Source organism: Taudactylus pleione, unplaced genomic scaffold (assembly GCF_031769625.1).
Source record: "Taudactylus pleione unplaced genomic scaffold, aTauple2 ptg000500l, whole genome shotgun sequence".
NCBI classification, from domain to species: domain Eukaryota; kingdom Metazoa; phylum Chordata; class Amphibia; order Anura; family Myobatrachidae; genus Taudactylus; species Taudactylus pleione.
This window is the reverse complement of record NW_028284902.1, coordinates 2,746,207-2,765,768: the sequence shown is the minus strand read 5'-3', so window position 1 is coordinate 2,765,768 and position 19,562 is coordinate 2,746,207. Positions and strand designations below refer to the sequence as shown.

The window sequence follows — 19,562 nt, the reverse complement described above, 5'->3', positions numbered from 1 at the left end:
AGTTGAGGGCACTCACTGAGGCATGTATAATGGCTGAAAATCAGACAGCAAACATTTACACTGACTCCAGGTATGCCTGGGGTGTGGCCCATGATTTTGGACCTATTTGGAAGAGTAGGGATTTTATGGGCTCGGCTGGTAAAACCATTAAGCATGCTGAGCTCATTAGATCATTGTTTGCAGCCTTACAGCTTCCAAGTAGAGTAGCCATTTTAAAGGTGCAAGCACACACCAAGGAGAAAACAGCTGAGGCCAAGGGGAATGCCAAAGCAGATGCTGCGGCTAAGCAAGCTGCCCTGTTACCTATCCCAGCCCTCTATGGTATAGAAACAGACACAAAGAAAGACCCCTTGGACATACAGGCTTTACACCAGTTTCAAGAACAAGCCACAGAAGGCGAAAAGAGAGGCTGGGAAAAAGAGGGAGCCACCTGTGTTAATATGCATTGGGCTAAAGCCACCAGGTGGTGCCTCCCCAGGGCTTTATATCCCCTGATGACCCAGCTGGCCCACGGTCTAGTGCATAATTCAAAGGAGGCCATGGTAAACACGGTCCTCCAGCACTGGATAGCACCAGGCTTTAATGCAGCAGCTACAGCGTACGTAGCATCATGCCAGGTGTGTGGGAAACACAATCCAGGACAGACAGTAAAAGTACCACAGAAACATACACCAAAGCCATTATACCCATTTCAGAGACTGCAGATAGACTATATTCAGTTGCCTAGGGTGGGGACATATGAGTACGCCCTCGTTTGTATAGACCTCTTCTCTAATTGGCCAGAGGCCTGGCCAGTTGCTAAAGCCACTGCAAAAACAACAGCTAAGAAATTAATAAGTGAAGTAATTTGCAGATATGGTATACCAGAAACTATAGAGTCTGATAGAGGGTCACATTTTACAGGAGAAATTATGCAGCATATCATGAAGGATATGGGCATTGAACAAGCCTTTCACACCCCTTATAGGCCTCAGGCCAGTGGGCGTGTAGAGAGACTAAATGGTACCCTCAAACTAAAGATACAAAAGATGATGGCACAGACAGGCAAGACATGGGTGGACTGTCTGCCCATAGCTTTATATTCAGTAAGAACCACCCCCAGTAAGAAACATAAGTTGTCACCTTATGAGATATTATTCTTAGGACCTCCTAAGACAGGGTGTTATTTCCCCCAACAGTTGCAGCACAATCATGCAGATTTAACAGACTATGTATCTACTCTTTGTAATCAAGTGAATAACATCCATTTTTAGTTTTCTCCTCCCTTCCAGACCCAGAAGCAGTACCTGGTGTACATTCATTGGAACCGGGCGATTGGGTATACACTAAGAGATACGTCAGAAAGTCTCTGGAGCCAAGATTTGATGGTCCATATCAGGTTCTGTTGACTACACCAACTTCAGTGAAAATTGGAGGAAAGAGCACGTGGGTACACGCCTCACATTGCAAGAAGTTGACGGTCAAGATTGAACCACCATCATGAATCCTTTTTGTGTGATAATGTTGGCTATACTTAGTCTAAGGGTATTGCACACACACCAGGGGACAACAGGAGGACAAATAGAGTACTCTAGGGTAGTCTATGGTAACCAAACTTACCAGTTACACAGATTTAATGTAACCTGGTCAGGAAGTTCGATATATGTAAAAAGTTTGGGACAGTATAATATAAGGCATCTCTATTGGGCACCAAGGGAGCATGATAACATTACTATCATAAGTGGAATAAAAATTAAGTGTTGTACTGATAAGTTTACGGGCTATAAAGGATTTAAGAAAACGTGGGCACAGGGTATTCAATGTGTCAATAGTACGGACCCTGGTATACCCATAGGAAGCCCAACAACTATAGAAAGAGGTGTAGTGCTAGTTTGCACTAATACCACGCAATTACCAAATAATTCAGTAATAATGACAAGGATGTATGTTCTAAATAGCAAGCCCACTATAAGGAATGACTCACTAGTTAAAGTTCCCTCCACTTGTGTAAATGTGGGTACCCAAAGACAAACCACTATATTAAGATTTAATATATCTTTCCCCCCAGATCAAAATGCTATAGCAGACAAAAGAGAGAATGGTATGATACATTGTTAGGAGCATCAGGTACAGGTATAGGGTTACTTAATAGTATAGATATAGAAACTTTAGCCAGCAAAATGAGTAATGCAGGAGAAGATATGAGAAGATTAGTTACAATGCAAGCTACATGGGTGCCTACAGTATTTACCCCATTACAGGCCAGTATATCTTGGGATAATGAATATTTACAGGTGTTCAATAGCACATTGTTTAACACACTTTACCTGTCAACAAATGTTTCTGAACTGTTTAATTGGACTGAATGTTCTCTCAGAACCATGCATCAAAATATGCAAAAGGGTAAAGCACAAACACAGTTAATGACAGGTAACGAACAAGTATACAGAAGGATGTTTAATATATCTTCTTTGTTATGGATACAAGTTCAGGGAAAGAAGATGTTGTGTACTGACAACTTTTGCACGGGTGAAGTTCATGTGTATAATGTCACACAGAAACAGGTTATGTGTAAGTACTTCATCTTACCAGTCCCCTTGTGGACAACTACTGGAGGCACTCAGTTGTGGACTCCCCAGATGAAAGGTACACACATAGACACCAGTAATAGGACACATGACTTATCCCTATGTACTGATACTGATGATGGATTAGTATGTCCTCAGCAAACACAGCTATATGAGCCTTGTAAGTTAGAACACCCAACCAGTGTATGCAACTGGGAATTGCATGATAAAGAGGTGGATATGTTTATAGAGGTAGAGCCTCAGGTTGTATGCCTAGTCACATATGATATGAATACAACTTCCCTCTATAATTTACCAAATCCTTTTTCTGGATGCTTATTTAACGTTACACACCTCAGGTGGAAGAACACTACTTATGTGTTCTATGCGAAGAGACAAGAAGATGTACAGTTTGAATTTCAGGTGACTGAGATACCTCCCCATAACCTTACAGTTAATCTCCAAAGTATCATTAATGCCATTAATAATACAGAAAAACTTGCTCACCACTTACAGAAAGTAAACTATTCTGCCCATCATGCACAAATGCAGACAATTGTAGAAGCAGAGAAATTGGTGGAAGTAGCCACACAATTAAAAGATAATTTACAGCACCATTGGTGGGATGTGTTCACAGGTAACTCACCTTCAGTCAAAAGGATGTTTAGTGGTCTCATTCATCCAGTAATCATTATAATCATTGTATTAATTTTGCTAATTTTGTGGAATTGCTATCTATCTTATAATTTTAGGAAAATGGTAAATAAAGCATCTGCAACGGTAGGGACTCTCTTTGTCACACATAAGAAGAGTGCCTACGAGTGGGAAAAGTGTTCAGCGTGTGAAAGAATTACATTGATCACACCTGAGAAGAAATGTGTTTTCTGTAGTATTGATGTCGGAAGAAACCCCTCTTTCTAGGGAAAGATGCGCCGGGATTCTTGGTATTCTAGTGATGAATGATGCTTGCATCTACTTGCATAGGGTGCCTATGGAAGTAATATAGTTACTATGAAAGCCATGACTCCAGTAAGGGAATGATAGTATGTTTTAATAAAAAGAGGGGATTGTGAGAGTCTATAATAATTTATAGTGTTTATTTAAAACATACTGTATGATTTATCAGAAAAAGCCATTTTCCTTTACACAAATATCATGAGATCAAGCCAGCATTATACTGAACGAGCATGTTACAAGAAAGCAGCAGCTGATGGATCCCAGAATCGGATACCAAGTCTGGACACTGTGAAAAAAAAGATATACTGAAGATGCATTGATACGTCCTATGTACTTGTGAAATCAATCATATGTATTCTTTACTGTCAAACCATTTTTGGCAAATGTTTGAGACAGCAGTTTTCTGAACTTATAAAAGACAACTCAAAGGGGATGTGCCTCTGAGAGCTGAGTGGATTCACCACAGTGTGTGTTGAGTTTTCATCATCTCCCCAGCCAGCTGGAAGGAAAATTAAGAACAGGAGTAGTGTTTTGCATACCGTGATCCAGGGGTAGGAAGCCTCATCACCCTAACACTAGTCCTTCATAGTATCAGGACCACCCCCAGGCTGCCTCTTAATCTGTCCCCCTTTGAGATACTGTTTGGTAGGCAGCCTCATTTGATTGTAAGTCCACAGGATGATTTAAAGAGTAATAGCGAAGTCACTGTGCAGTATCTTATAAAAATGATGTCGAAGCCAGATAATTGGCTAAGACAGAATCTGTTTACAATCGGAATCTGCATGACGCCATCTTGCGAATGGCAAACTAGACGCCATTTTACAACTAGTCGCAAAACGCCATTTTTAGCTATAACTAAAATAAAATCCTTACATTAAACATTCAGGGTTGACAAGACAGGTTTTGTGGATTTGTCTGTGATGACTGAAGAATAAACAAAGATACAGTGAGCATTTGCTCTGCACACAGAACAGTATGCCTATGAAAATTGAACTACAATACAGACATTGATATACTCAGACAGAGTGAATTAGGAAACCATTGTTAGGCATTTAAGTTATCGATAGCCATTGTAGGCCGTTAGTATCTGATGTGGTTTAAGCTAAATAAACCAGTGTATTTATGTCTGAGGCTTAACAAATTAGCCTTGCCTTTGTGATTTCATTAGACATCGTTTGATCATCTGTGTAAACCCCATTGCCTGTCATTTTTGTAAATCCAGACAAATAATGTCAAACAACAAAAGAGAAAAAAGTGTGGCTATTGTCTGGGGCACTCTTTATAATTAATAATGGTTAATTTAAGACATAACTTTTATTTCCGACATTAAAATATTAATCATGTACCATATTTGTCTTTTTTTCTTCAAACATTCAGATGGTCTAAATCCATCTTAGAGAGAAAGACTCCGTGTATCATAACGAAGTCTGAAGGCGAATTAACAATATATTACACACTCAGAAATTAGGTATATTGTACAGTCGATATCAAATTAGTATTGCTTTTCCTGATGCAAAATCACTCCCAAAAGTATATTTTAAACTACAGCACCTGGTATTCCCTGGGGGTCACCCTACCAGGTACTAACCAGGCCAAATACAGTTTAGCTTCCAAGATCAGACGAGTTTGGGCAATCACGTATTGTATGGCTGTAGTAATGTTTAGGGAAAATTGCATAAGCATCAGGTCAAGACAATAAATGTAGGACTAACGTTGTTGATAGTCCATTTTATAAGGAATTGCAGCTTACAAAAAAAAGGAATGCACAGGCAAGCCTTAGTTGTACCACATAAATCAATCTGAGGAAAATGCCAGACTTGATCTGCATATAATATCATATACTTCTAAATCCACATCATTCAAGTAATTATGACCATTTATGTACATTTTAGGCCATATGCAGAGCAGATAGAGTTAGTCCAGCAGAGTATCCTATAATAAACTGTAATATCATGTGGTAAGCTGCAATAACATCATTAATCACAGTTAGAACGGTATTATATATGCAGAACAAATGAAAGCATACATTTGTTACAATCTGATGTTTCTAATTAGTATAATGATAAATGACACAACCAATGTCTATTCAGACCATTAAATGGATGGAAAAAAGGAATCAAAATCACTTTCACGGTAAGAATTTTAAAGTGCTTAATAATAATAGGTCCATATGAATTATATACATCAAATTCTGAACCAAAGATTTCTAATGCATATGTGTCAATTGGTCAATTAGTATAATTGAACCCAAAATGAAAAAAGGTGAGGTGAACGTTTTTGAAGAAACAGAGGTAATAGTAGAATCATAAATAATATATATTATCTCTCCAAGGCAAGAGGGATAATTGAAAAGGTGTGTAGCTATAAATTAGCTTAGAAGTAAGATGCACATAGAAAAATAAATGGTGAGTCATAACCAATCATCACATATATCAATTAGCATGTGGTCATGTGCATATAGCAGAGAAAGATTTTTGACAAAACATAGAAATCTAGTCAGAATCGGCAGATGATCTCTAAAATATGTATATACATATATGGGTATTTTCTGTGCTGTAATCAGCAGAGATTATGGAAAGATCCCATATGGTTCAATAGATGATCAATATAGACAAATCCTAGGACACATTGGTCCTGCTGTGTCAATGTAAGTATAGAAAGTGAGTCTCCTGCATCCAGATCCCTGCAAGGAAGCAGGTTCAAGGACACGGAGGTCCTGTAGTGACTGCGTGTAAATATATATGATACCGCTACTGCATCCCAGTCTCTGAGACAACCAGCCCATGCACTGACTGAAAGTCCAGCGGTGTGTGAAAATGGCAAGAAATTCATAGAGAGAGATATATATTAGGGGTGAGCAGGTTCGGATTTCTGAAATCCGAACCCCCCGAGCCCCCCCGATCCGAGGCCGATCCGAGTCAGGCTCGACATTTCCCACCTTACTCGGATCTGAAATCGAGGCAAAACGTCATCATCCCGCCTTCTGGGTCTCGTGGGTTTTTATCACTCGGCTGTGGACAGTGAAGAGGGAGGGTGGGAGTTAGGGCTGGCTGGGCTGTGTAGTGTAGTGTAGTTTAGTGTAGTTCAGAGTAGTGTTGTGCTGTGCTGTGCTGCTGTTGTTCATAGGGGCTGTGTCCACTACTTCAAAGTCCATAGGGGCTGGCTGTGTTGTGCTGTGCTGCTGTTGTCCATAGGGGCTGTGTCCTCTACTTCAAAGTCCATAGGGGCTGGCTGGACTGTGTTGAGCAGTCAGTTGTCCATAGGGGCTGTGTCCACTCCAAAGTCCTGTGCAGTGTCCCAGTCCTAAAGGGGTGCTGTAGTGTTGTCCAGGGGGTGCTCTGTCCATCAGGGGTGCTCCCCCCAAGTGCTAAAAAAAAAATATATTTTTTCTGTGTTTGTGAATTGTGTGCACTGTGGCTGCACGTGCATCAACAAAGGAGCAGCGCCAAGCGTGCGCCTGTGTCCCATTAGTAAAGGGCCGGCTGGTTTGTCCATTAAAGGGTGCTGTAACCCCCAAAGTACACTCCAAAAAAAAATATATATTTTCTGTGTTTGTGAATTGTGTGCGCAGTAGCCGCACGTGCATCAACAAATTAGTGCCAAGCTTGCGCCTGTGTCATAAGTAAAGGGCCGACTGGCTTGACCGTTAAAGGGTGCTGTAACCCCCAAAGTACACTCCAAACCAAATAAAAAAATATTTTCTGTGTTTGTGAATTGTGTGCGCAGTAGCCGCACGTGCATCAACAAAGTAGTGCCAAGCTTGCGCCTGTGTCATAAGTAAAGGGCCGGCTGGCTTGTCCGTTAAAGGGTGCTGTAACCCCCAAAGTACACTCCAAACAAAATAAAAAAATATTTTCTGTGTTTGTGAATTGTGTGCACTGTAGCCGCACGTGCATCAACAAATTAGTGCCAAGCGTGCGCCTGTGTCCCATAAATAAAGGGCCTGCTGGATTGACCGCTAAAGGGTGCTGTAACCCCCAAAGGGCACTCCAAACAAAATAAAAAAATATGCTTTTTTGTGTTTGTGAATTGTGTGCGCAGTAGCCGCCCGTGCATCAACAAAGTAGTGCCAAGCGTGCGCCTGTGTCCCTTAAATAAAGGGCCGGCTGGATTGACCGCTAAAGGGTGCTGTAACCCCCAAAGGGCACTCCAAACAAAATAAAAAAAAATTTCTGTGTTTGTGAATTGTGTGCACTGTGGCTGCACGTGCATCAACGAAGGAGCAGCGCCAAGCGTGCGCCTGTGTCCCATAAGTAAAGGGCCGACTGGCTCATTTCTTAAAGGGTGGTGTAACCCACAAAGTGCACTAGTCTCCAGCAAAAATAAAAAATTATTTTCTGTGTTTGTGTGCGCCTTAGCCGCACGTATATATCAATATAACATAAATGGAGGACCAAACTTTCTCCGATAAAAATAAAATAGAGAAAGATCAAGAACCACTTCCTCCTAGTGCTGAAGCTGCTGCCACTAGTCATGACATAGACGATAACATGCCATCAATGTCGTCTGCCAAGGCCGATGCCCAATGTCATAGTAGAGGGCACATACAATCCCAAATGACAAAGTTCAGGAAAATGACCTTGAAAAAACCATTTAAATCATCTGAAGAGAAACGTAAACTTGCCAATATGCCATTTACGACACGGAGTGGCAAGGAACGGCTAAGGTCTTTCCCTATGTTCATGACTAGTGGTTCAGCTTCACATGACGATGGAAGCCCTCCTCCCGCTAAAAAAATCTAAAGAGTTAAGCTGGCAAAAGCACAGCGAAGATCTATGCGTTCTAAGAAGATATCACAAATCCCCAAGGAGAGTCCAAGTGTGGTGGCGGTTGCGATGCCTGACCTTCTCAGCACTGGACAGGAAGAGGTGGCTCTTTCCACCATTTGCACGCCCCCTGCAAGTGCTGAAAGGAGCACCCACAGTCCACTTGCTGATATGCAAATTGAAGATGTCACTGTTGAAGTACAACAGGATGAGGATACTGGTGTAGCTGGCACTGAGGAGGAAGTTGGCGAGGAGGATTCTGATGGTGATGTGGTTTGTTTAAATCAGGCTCCGGGGGAGACAGTTGTTGTCTGTGGGATGAAAAAGCCCATCACGGTCATGCCTGGGCAGAAGACCAAACATTCCACCTCTTTGGTCTGGCAATATTTATATCCAAATCCGGACAACAACTGTCTTGCCATATGTACCATATGTAAAGGTGAAATAAGTAGGGGTAGGGACGTTAACCACCTAGGAACATCCTCCCTTATACGGCACCTGCAGCGCGGTCATAAAAAGTTACTGTCAAGTTCTGAAACTTTGGCTAAGACCGTAAGCAGTCCAGGGACACCTAAATCCCTTTTTCCTGTTTTATCCAAGGAATCGGTGGATGAGGAGGATGAGGACGACATCTTGCCTCCGTAGAGCCAGTTTGTGCATGGACACATTAATTGCCAGCTTGTTTTGTGGGGGCCCAACGAACCAATCATTTCAGCCACAGTCATGTGGCAGACCCTGGTGCTGAAATGATTGGTTTGTTAAAGTGTGCATGTCCTATTTATACAACATAAGGGTGGGTGGGAGGGCCCAAGGACAATTCCATCTTGCACCTCTTTTTTTTCTCTGCAGTATGTACTGTTTGGGGCCTAGTTTTTCAAACTGCCATCCTGTCTGCCACTGCAGTGTCACTCCTAGATGGGCCACGTGTTTTTTGCCGCCCACTCGTGTTGCTTAGCATAGTCATCCAGCTACCTCGGTGCAATCTTTTGGCCATAAAAACAATATTGTGAGGTGTTCAGAATAGACTGGAAATTAGTGGAAATTAAGGTTATTGAGGTTGATAATTGCATAGGAGCAGAAAAACCCACAAATTCTGTGATTTAAGCTGTTTTTATGCTTTTTTTAAAAAAAAATACAGATCCAAAACACAAAACCCAGAACCCAAAACAAGGAAGGGTGGTTTTGGCAAAACCAATCCAGATCCAAAACATGAAGAAAGATCCAGATCCAAAACCAAAACACAAAACACGAAAAGTGGCCAGTGCACACCCCTAATATATATATACAGTTGCTATTTCATACACACGAACGCATACCCACACAGCGCTAACTAGCGTCCTTTCCTCATATTCCTAATGCTCACATATTACACAATTACATAAAAAAAGGTTCCGCATTAATAAAGGTTATTTACCAAAGTGTTATTTATATTTGCAATGATGTGAAGTGCATGTTATATGATATTTATGGTTTAGTACATAATAAGTAGATCATGTTTGGTGCCATTCTGATCCGCTGTGTATTTGCAGATCTCCGATACTATCGGTTGGGAAATCGCTACAAGCATCTGCAAGTTATGAACTATAGTGAATTAGGTGATAGAATGTACAATGTATGAAGTGTTCATTGCTTAGTTATGCGGCAGGAAAAAGTACACAAAGGCCACTGCGAGGCTGAACTTCTCAAGTACAAATAGACCAATGAACTATGTCGTAACAGAAGACCAAAGAAGAAGAACCAATGAAACAATACCAGCTCATGTCCATTGTAATGCCAATTCCTGAAAGAGTATATATGTGCGCTCTCTGACCCCAGTCTTGAGTCTTCTTGCTGTGCTGTTCACGGAGGTTTCTAATGCTGATGCCGGTATCTGGGCCCAGAGCACGTGCGTATATAACAACTGTACCTTGGGTCTGTATGATTTATTTGCGCTTATTATATTAGATCACAGCGTGTAACTATCTGTACTTTTCTTGAATAATAACTTTTGTGTGTTGGGCCACAAGTGCCAAAGTCTGAGAGCATTTATTGGGGTGTGCGACTGGTCATAGCGCTACTTAGCGCCATCTATGTTTAGAGGTTTATAAGCAGGATTGTCTAGAGGTTTATAGGCAGGATTGTACCAAGGTTTAATCAGGATATAACAATGAGTAGGCAGCTGAAACATCAACAGGAGAAATTGAAAATGTTATTGCCTGATATGCCTGAAACAAACTGTCATGACATTGAACCTGGAGAATATGTTATGATTCGTAATTTCTTACGCTCAGGTTGTTTGACAGACCAGTGGGAAGGACTGTATCAGGTGCTGATGACAAGTACCACATCTTTGAAAGTTGCAGAAAGGGATACTTGGGTCCATTCCACTCACTGTAAGAAAGTCAGCCATCCGAAGGAGTTACAAGGCGGAATCAAGTCAGATAATTTGGACCTCGATTGCGAGCCTGTTTCGGGAGAGCTAAAGACCGCAGTGGAAACACCTGAGCCAGAGACGAGTGCAGATTTCCATTCCAGAAATGGAGTGGTTAGCTGTTTTTGTGTTTTTTTGTGTTTTTTTCGTTCCAGGATTGTACTTATGCTTATTTGTTTCAGGATATCTTGTTTCTGTGATGGAGGACAGATGATGGAGAGGGAGGCTGGTAGTGATATCGACAGAACAGATTTGGAGGAGAGAACGATACAACTACCAGGGCAAACTATGGTTGAACTCGGTTCAGGGATTGTTAAACGATCTGTTAGCCTAGAAACTCGGAGACAGTGTGAGGGGTTATTGTCTGAGGAATATTGTATTTGTGAGTATTGTGGGTCCCTAATGAGAGAAGCATCCAACGGTGCCAGCCCAAGTATAACCAGTATTGGGGTGGGCATCCTTTAGAGGTTTATCATACCATAGTGGGCAAAGTCTAAAATAACACTGACTGTTGAGTATGCTCTCACGTGCCTCAGGGACAACATAATGTAGGGTTAGTGCCATTTCCATTAAATGTCTCTGAGGTTCTTGAATTACATAAAGGGAAAATGCTGGACGGGAAATTTGGTATGTCCAAGCCTCCAAATTTTAAGCTCCACCAGTACCAGGTGGATAGATCCCTTGAATGTTTTAACATCACCAATTTCAATAAACCAGGAAATTGGGAGGTGACCAGGAACAACCAGACAATGACCTTCACACAGAGAGCTGATAGTGAATCAATATAGAACTTGTACGTAATATTACTACTAGCGGGAGATACTTCCGGTATAGGTATACTAGTAGTGTCACTAAGTTAATGGTTGGCAGAGTACCAGTAGGGTACTGTGCTGAGGTTATACAGCCAGAAACGTGTTTTAGTCAAATGGGAGAACCAGGGATAGGATCATTTGTTAGAGAAATGTGTTTAATAGTAATGATGCATTCTATTCCTTATGTACTCCCAGACAATGTATATTTTATATGTGGAAGGAAGGCGTACAAGTGGCTCTCTCCGAGTTCCGAAGGTTTATGTTACCTTGGAAGAATAGTCCCAGAGGTTATGACACTTACACATGGTGAAATGCTTGGTATCCATAAAGACACACCCTCACCATATCTTCATACACAGTATGAATATCAATACAAAAGAAACATGGTACCTGGTGATGTACATAAAGCCACACAGTTGATTAGTGAAACAACTGGGTTTCAAATTTTAGTAGCATTGGATCCCACCAGGATCGCTCGGGGTACTTTAAATTTTAGATACATACAAGATCTTGCCAAATTGATAGATAATATCACCGAGATGTATGATGACACGTTTAGGTACACAGGTAGGGAGTTGCAGGCCTACAAGAAAGAACTTATGCAGCACAGGTTGGTGTTAAATTATTTAACAGCTGTTACTGGTGGCTACTGTGTGACTCTGGCCACCCAATTTGGTGTCAAGTGTTGCACGTACATCACCAATAACACTAGTGACCCCAAGGAGATAATATACCGGAAGATGGACGAAATTCTGCAGCTGAAATGGGAATTTCGAAAGAACCATACCTAATTGACAGAGGTGGAGGAAAAAGTAGAAGAGTGGTTCTCGTGGTTGAACCCTGTAAAATGGTTCTCCGGTCTAGGAGAGTGGGCCCAGGAAATGGTTGCTAGTGCAGGTAAGTTCCTGATCCTCATATTTATTGTCATCCTAGTAATTGACTTATGTGTCAGGTGTGTTCCTACTAGGGGTGTGCACCGGCCACTTTTCGTGTTTTGTGTTTTGGTTTTGGATCTGGATCTTTCTTCGTGTTTTGGATCTGGATTGGTTTTGCCAAAACCACCCTTTGGGTGTTTTGGGTTCTGGGTTTTGTGTTTTGGATCTGTATTTTTTTTTAACAAAAGCATAAAAACAGCTAAAATCACAGAATGTGTTGGTTTTTCTGCTCCTATGCTATTATTAACCTCAATAACCTTAATTTCCACTAATTTCCAGTCTATTCTGAAAACCTCACACCTCACAATAGTGTTTTTATGTCCAAAAGGTTGCACCGAGGTAGCTGGATGACTATGCTAAGCGACACGAGTGGGCGGCACAAACACGTGACCCATCTAGGAGTGACAGTGGCAGACAGGATGGCAGTTTGAAAAACTAGGCCCCAAACTGTACATAATGCAAAGAAAAAAAAGATGTGCAAGATGGAATTGTCCTTGGGCCCTCTCACCCACCCTTATGTTGTATAAACAGGACATGCACACTTTAACAAAGCAATCATTTCAGCACCAGGGTCTGCCACACGACTGTGGCTGAAATGATTGGTTCGTTTGGGCCCCCACAAAACAAGCTGGCAATTAATCTGTCCCTGCACAAACTGGCTCTACGGAGGCAAGATGTCGTCCTCATCCTCCTCATCCACCGATTCCTCACCCTCTTCAGTGTTGTGTACATCCTCATCCTCACAGAGTATTAACTCGTCCCCACTGGAATCCACCACCACAGGTCCCTCTGTACGTTCTGGAGGCTGGTCTCCCTGGAAGAGTTGATAATTCATTTTGATGAACATCATCTTCTCCACATTTTGTGGAAGCAACCTCATACGCCTTTCGCTGACAAGATTCCCAGCTGCACTAAACACTCTTTCGGAGTACACACTGGAGGGGGGCAACTCAGGTAAAATAGAGCCAGTTTGTACAGGGGCCTCCAAATTGCCTCTTTTTCTTGCCAGTACAGGTATGGACTGTCTAACATGCCTACTTGGATGCTGTCACCGATGTAATCCTCCACCATTCTGTCAATGGTGACAGTATCATATGTAGTGACAGTAGACATGTCAGAAATTGTTGCCAGGTCCTTCAGTCCGGACCAGATGTCCAAACTTGGTCCTGCCTGCCCTGCATCACCGCCAGCGGGTTGCTTAGGATAGCAAAGTTTTTTCCTGGCAGCCCCAGCTGCGGGAGAAAATGAAGAAGGAGCTGTTGACGTGTCACGTTCCGCTTCAGCTGACAGTGTGTTCACCAGCAGGTCTCTGCACCTCTACAGGCTTGTGTCGGCCGGAAAGAGAGACACCACATATGCTTTAAATCTAGGATCGAGCACGGTGGCCAAAATGTAGTGGTCTGATTTCAGCAGATTGACCACCCTGGAATCCTGGCAAAGCGAATGAAGGGCTTCATCCACAAGTCCCACATGCCGAGCGGAATTGCTCCGTCTTAGCTCCTCCTTCACTTTCTCCAGCTGCTTCTGCAAAAGCCTGATGAGGGGAATGACCTGACTCAAGCTGGCAGTGTCTGAACTGACTTCACGTGTGGCAAGTTCGAAGGGCTGGAGAACCTTGCACAACATGGAAATCATTCTCCACTGCACTTGAGTCAGGTGCATACCCCCTCCTTTGCCTATGTCATAGGTGGATGTATAGGCTTGTATGTCCTTTTGCTGCTCCTCCATCCTCTGAAGCATATAGAGGGTTGAGTTCCACCGCGTCACAACCTCTTGCTTCAGGTGATGGCGGGGCAGGTTCAAGAGTGTTTGCTGGCGCTCCAGTCTTCGGCATGCAGTCGCTGAATGGCAAAAGTGGCCAGAAATTTTTCGGGCCACCCAAAGCATCTCCTGCACGCCCCTGTCACTTTTCAGAAAATTCTGCACCACCAAGTTTATTGTGTGAGCAAAACATGGGACGTGCTGGAATTTGCCCAGATGTAATGCCCGCACAATATTGGTGGCGTTGTCAGATATCACAAATCCCCAGGAGAGTCTAAGTGGGGTAAGCCACTGGGCGATGATTTTCCTCAGTTTCTCTAAGAGGTTGTCGGCGGTGTGCCTCTTACTGAAACCGGTGATACTCAGCGTAGCCTGCCTTGGAACGAGCTGGCGTTTCTGAGATACTGCTACTGGTGACGCTGCTGCTGTTGCTGCGTAAGGTGATACATCTACCCAGTGGGCTGTCACAGTCATATAGTCCTTAGTCTGCCCTGTTCCACTTGTCCACATGTCCATGGTTAAGTGGACATTTGGTACAATGGCATTTTTCAGGACACTGAGGACACTTTTTCTGACGTTTCTGTACAGTCTCGGTATCGCCTGCCTAGTGAAGAGGAATCTAGACGGGATTTGGAACCGGGGACACACTACCTCCATCAATTGTCTAAATCCCACTGCACTAATGGCGGATACCGGACGCACGTCTAACACCAACATAGCAGTCAAGGCCTCAGTTATACGTTTTGCTTCAGGATGACTGATGACTGTCGTACTTCATCCTCCTCGCTAAGGACTGTTGGAGGGTCAATTGTTTAGTAAAAGTAGTGGTGTTTCTACTTCCTCTCTGGGATGATGAACGACTCCCAGCAGCAGCAACAGCAGCAGCGGCAGCAGGAGGCGTAGCAATGCAGGATCCTCGGAGGAATCCCGGATAGGAGAACCAGTCATGCCAGTGACATGGCCTGCAGGACTACTTCCGATCCTGACTAAGGAGGAAATTGACGAGGAGGGAGTTGACGGTGTGGTTTGCAGGCGCCTGGATACAACAGGACAACGGGATTTAGGTGTCCCTGGACTGCTTATGGTCTTAGCCAAAGTTTCTGAACTTGACAGTAACTTTTTATGAACGCGCTGCAAGTGCCGTATAAGGGAGGATGTTCCTAGGTGGTTAACGTCCCTACCCCTACTTATTTCACCTTTACATATGGTACATATGGCAAGACAGTTGTTGTCCGGATTTGGATATAAATATTGCCAGACCAAAGAGGTGGAATGTTTGGTCTTCTGCCCAGGCATGACCGTGATGGGCTTTTTCATCCCACGGACAACAACTGTCTCCCCTGGAGCCTGATTTAAACAAACCACATCACCATCAGAATCCTCCTCACCAACTTCCTCCTCAGTGCCAGCTACACCAGTATCCTCATCCTGTTGTACTTCAACAGTGACATCTTCAATTTGCATATCAGCAAGTGGACTGTGGGTGCTCCTTTCAGCACTTGCAGGGGGCGTGCAAATGGTGGAAAGAGCCACCTCTTCCCGTCTAGTGCTGGGAAGGTCAGGCATCGCAACCACCACCACACTTGGACTCTCCTTGGGGATTTGTGATAACTTCTTAGAACGCACAGTTCTTCGCTGTGCTTTTGCCAGCTTAACTCTTTTGATTTTTTTAGTGGGAGGAGGGCTTCCATCGTCATGTGAAGCTGAACCACTAGTCATTGACATAGGGAAAGACCTTAGCCGTTCCTTGCCACTCCGTGTCATAAATGGCATATTGGCAAGTTTACGTTTCTCTTCAGATGATTTAAATGTTTTTTTCAAGGTCATTTTCCTGAACTTTGTCATTTGGGATTGTATGTGCCCTCTACTATGACATTGGGCATCGGCCTTGGCAGACGACGTTGATGGCATGTTATCGTCTATGTCATGACTAGTGGCAGCAGCTTCAGCACTAGGAGGAAGTGGTTCTTGATCTTTCTCTATCTTATTTTTATCGGAGAAAGTTTGGTCCTCCATTTATGTTATATCGATTTGATATATACGTGCGGCGAAGGCGCATACAAACACAGAAAATATTTTTTTATTTTTGCTGGAGAGTAGTGCACTTTGTGGGTTACACCACCCTTTAAGAAATGAGCCTGCCGGCTCTTTACTTATGGGACACAGGCGCACGCTTGGCGCTGCTCCTTTGTGGATGCACGTGTGGCTACTGCGCACACAATTCACAAACAGAGAAATTTTTTTTTATTTGGTTTGGAGTGTACTTTGGGGGTTACAGCACCCTTTAACGGTCAAGCAAGCTGGCCCTTTACTTATGACACAGGCGCACGCTTGGCACTACTTTGTTGATGCACGTGCGGCTACTGCGCACACAATTCACAAACACAGAAAATATTTTTTATTTGGTTTGGAGTGTACTTTGGGGGTTACAGCACCCTTTAATGGTAAAGCCAGCCAGCCCTTTACTTATGACACAGGCGCACGCTTGGCACTACTTTGTTGATGCACGTCCGGCTACTGCGCACACAATTCACAAACACAGAAAATATTTTTTATTTGGTTTGGAGTGTACTTTGGGGGTTACAGCACCCTTTAACGGTCAAGCCAGCCGCCCCTTTACTTATGACACAGGCGCACGCTTGGCACTACTTTGTTGATGCACGTGCGGCTTCTGCGCACACAATTCACAAACACAGAAAATATTTTTTCATTTGGTTTGGAGTGTACTTTGGGGGTTACAGCACCCTTTAACGGTCAAGCCAGCCGGCCCTTTACTTATGACACAGGCGCTCGCTTGGCACTACTTTGTTGATGTACGTGCGGCTACTGCGCACACAATTCACAAACACAGAAAATTTTTTTTTATTTGGTTTGGAGTGTACTTTGGGGGTTACAGCACCCTTTAATGGTCAAGCCAGCCGGCCCTTTTCTTATGACACAGGCGCACGCTTGGCACTACTTTGTTGATGCACGTGCTGCTACTGCGCACACAATTCACAAACACAGAAAATATTTTTTAATTTGGTTTGGACTGGAGTGTACTTTGGGGGTTACAGCACCCTTTAATGGTCAAGCCAGCCGGCCCTTTACTTATGACACAGGCGCACGCTTGGCACTACTTTGTTGATGCACGTGCGGCTACTGTGCACACAATTCACAAACACAGAAAATATTTTTTTATTTGGTTTGGACTGGAGTGTACTTTGGGGGTTACAGCACCCTTTAACGGTCAAGCCAGCCGGCCCTTTACTTATGACACAGGCGCACGCTTGGCACTACTTTGTTGATGCACGTGCGGCTACTGCGCACACAATTCACAAACACAGAAAATATTTTTTTATTTGGTTTGGAGTGTATTTTGGGGGTTACAGCACCCTTTAACGGTCAAGCCAGCCGGCCCTTTACTTATGACACAGGCGCACGATTGGCACTACTTTGTTGATGCACGTGCGGCTACTGCGCACACAATTCACAAACACAGAAAAAATATTTTTTTTTTAGCACTTGGGGGGAGCACCCCTGAAGGACAGAGCACCCCCTGGACAACACTACAGAGCCCCTTTAGGACTGGGACACTGCACAGGACTTTGGAGTGGACACAGCCCCTATTAACAACAGCAGCACAGTACAACACAGCCAGCCCCTATGGACTTTGAAGTAGTGGACACAGCCCCTATGGACAACAGCAGCACAGCACAGCACAGCACAACACTACTCTGCTCTACACTACACTACACAGCCCAGCCAGCCCTAACTCCCACCCTCCCTCTTCACTGTCCACAGCTGAGTGAGAAAATGGCGCCGACGCGGGTACCTTATATAGGATCCAAAACCCACGAGACCCGGAAGGCGGGATGATGACGTTTTGCCTCGATTTCAGATCCGAGTCAGGCGGGAAAAGTCGAGCCTGACTCGGATCGGCCTCGGATCGGGGGGGCGCGGGGGGGTTCGGATTTCATAAATCCGAACCCGCTCACCCCTAGTTCCTACTGTACTGAAGTGTGGAAAATGTACTACTAAGACAAACAGGGAGACTGAAATTATGATGGTGGTGAGTGGTAATAGAATGGATACCAAGGTCAAGGAAGAACTGTATTACAATCCTGAACTAGAATGTACCATCAGATGATGAAATGTAGATCGGTTTGATCATGCATAAAAATATTGTTAATGTCATTTTAAACATCCTAGATAATGTAGTCTGAATTCCCCCTCAAGACTTCCCTTATACTGTAGGTTAGGTGCATCCCCACTTCTTTCCCATGATCCCTGGAGATCCGCGGTGTGCGTATAAGGGCAGTTTTATGTCCCTTCCAGAGGCGCATTATGGACTGTTCAATGACATAAAATAATACATTACCATGCATGGCTATACAGATTTAGAACAGACGGGCTGATTCATACACGCTCGCAAGCGCTATGCGCTCGCAAGCGGGTCAATTGTGGGGCAGTGCGCCATTTTGCGTTGTCTGCACAAAACACATATACGCACAACGCATTATGGACGGTTCAATGACCTAGATGTATCATACCGTATGTACCATCAAATAATACATTATCATGCATGGCTAAACAGATTTAGAACAGACGGGCTGATTCAGACCCACTCGCAAAGCGCTATGTGCTCGCAAGCGGGTCGATTGTGGGGCAGTGCGCCATTTTGCATTGTCTGCACGATACCATTGTGTACGGCGCTATGTTTGGATATTAGTGTTGTGCGTCTGCCGTGCTACTGCATACCGTTAAAAGTCCACATGTACTTACACGCACAACGCACATTTGCGCTGTGCACCAATACATACAGATATGCACAAAACACATACGCACAACGCATTATGGACGATTCAATGACCTAGATGTGTCATACCGCATATACCATCAAATAATACATTATCATGCATGGCTAAACAGATTTAGAACAGAGGGGCTGATTCAGACCCGCTCGCAAGCGTGTAGAATGTGGGGCAGTGCGCCATTTTGCGTTGTCTGCACGACACCATTGTGTACGGCGCTATGTTTGGATATTAGCGTCGTGTGTCTGCCGTGCTACTGCATACTGTTAAAAGTCCACATATACTTACACGCACAAAGCACATTTGCGCTGTGCACCAATACATACAGATATGCACAAAACACATATACGCAGAACGCATACTAGCGAAATTACACAATAATCTCACACTCACAAATGCAATCACTTATAACAAGGTACCCTAGCATTAAGGTTAATATTAGAGGTTTTATTAGCTATCAATTGGATGGTGAAATGTACGATCTAAGGTTTAGAACGTAGTGGACATGTCATGCTTGGTATCATTCTAAATCCCTCTTTATTTGCAGAACCGCTACCATCGGTGAAGGAGTCGCACCCTGCG

The 19,562-nt window shown here is 43.6% G+C and overlaps 1 pseudogene; it reads right to left on the bottom strand.

Annotated features, from left to right (window-relative positions):
• Window positions 1-5,042: 5,042 nt before the first annotated feature.
• LOC148501838 (5S ribosomal RNA) lies at window positions 5,043-5,160 on the bottom strand (annotated as a pseudogene).
• Between the last annotated feature and the right edge of the window lie 14,402 nt (window positions 5,161-19,562).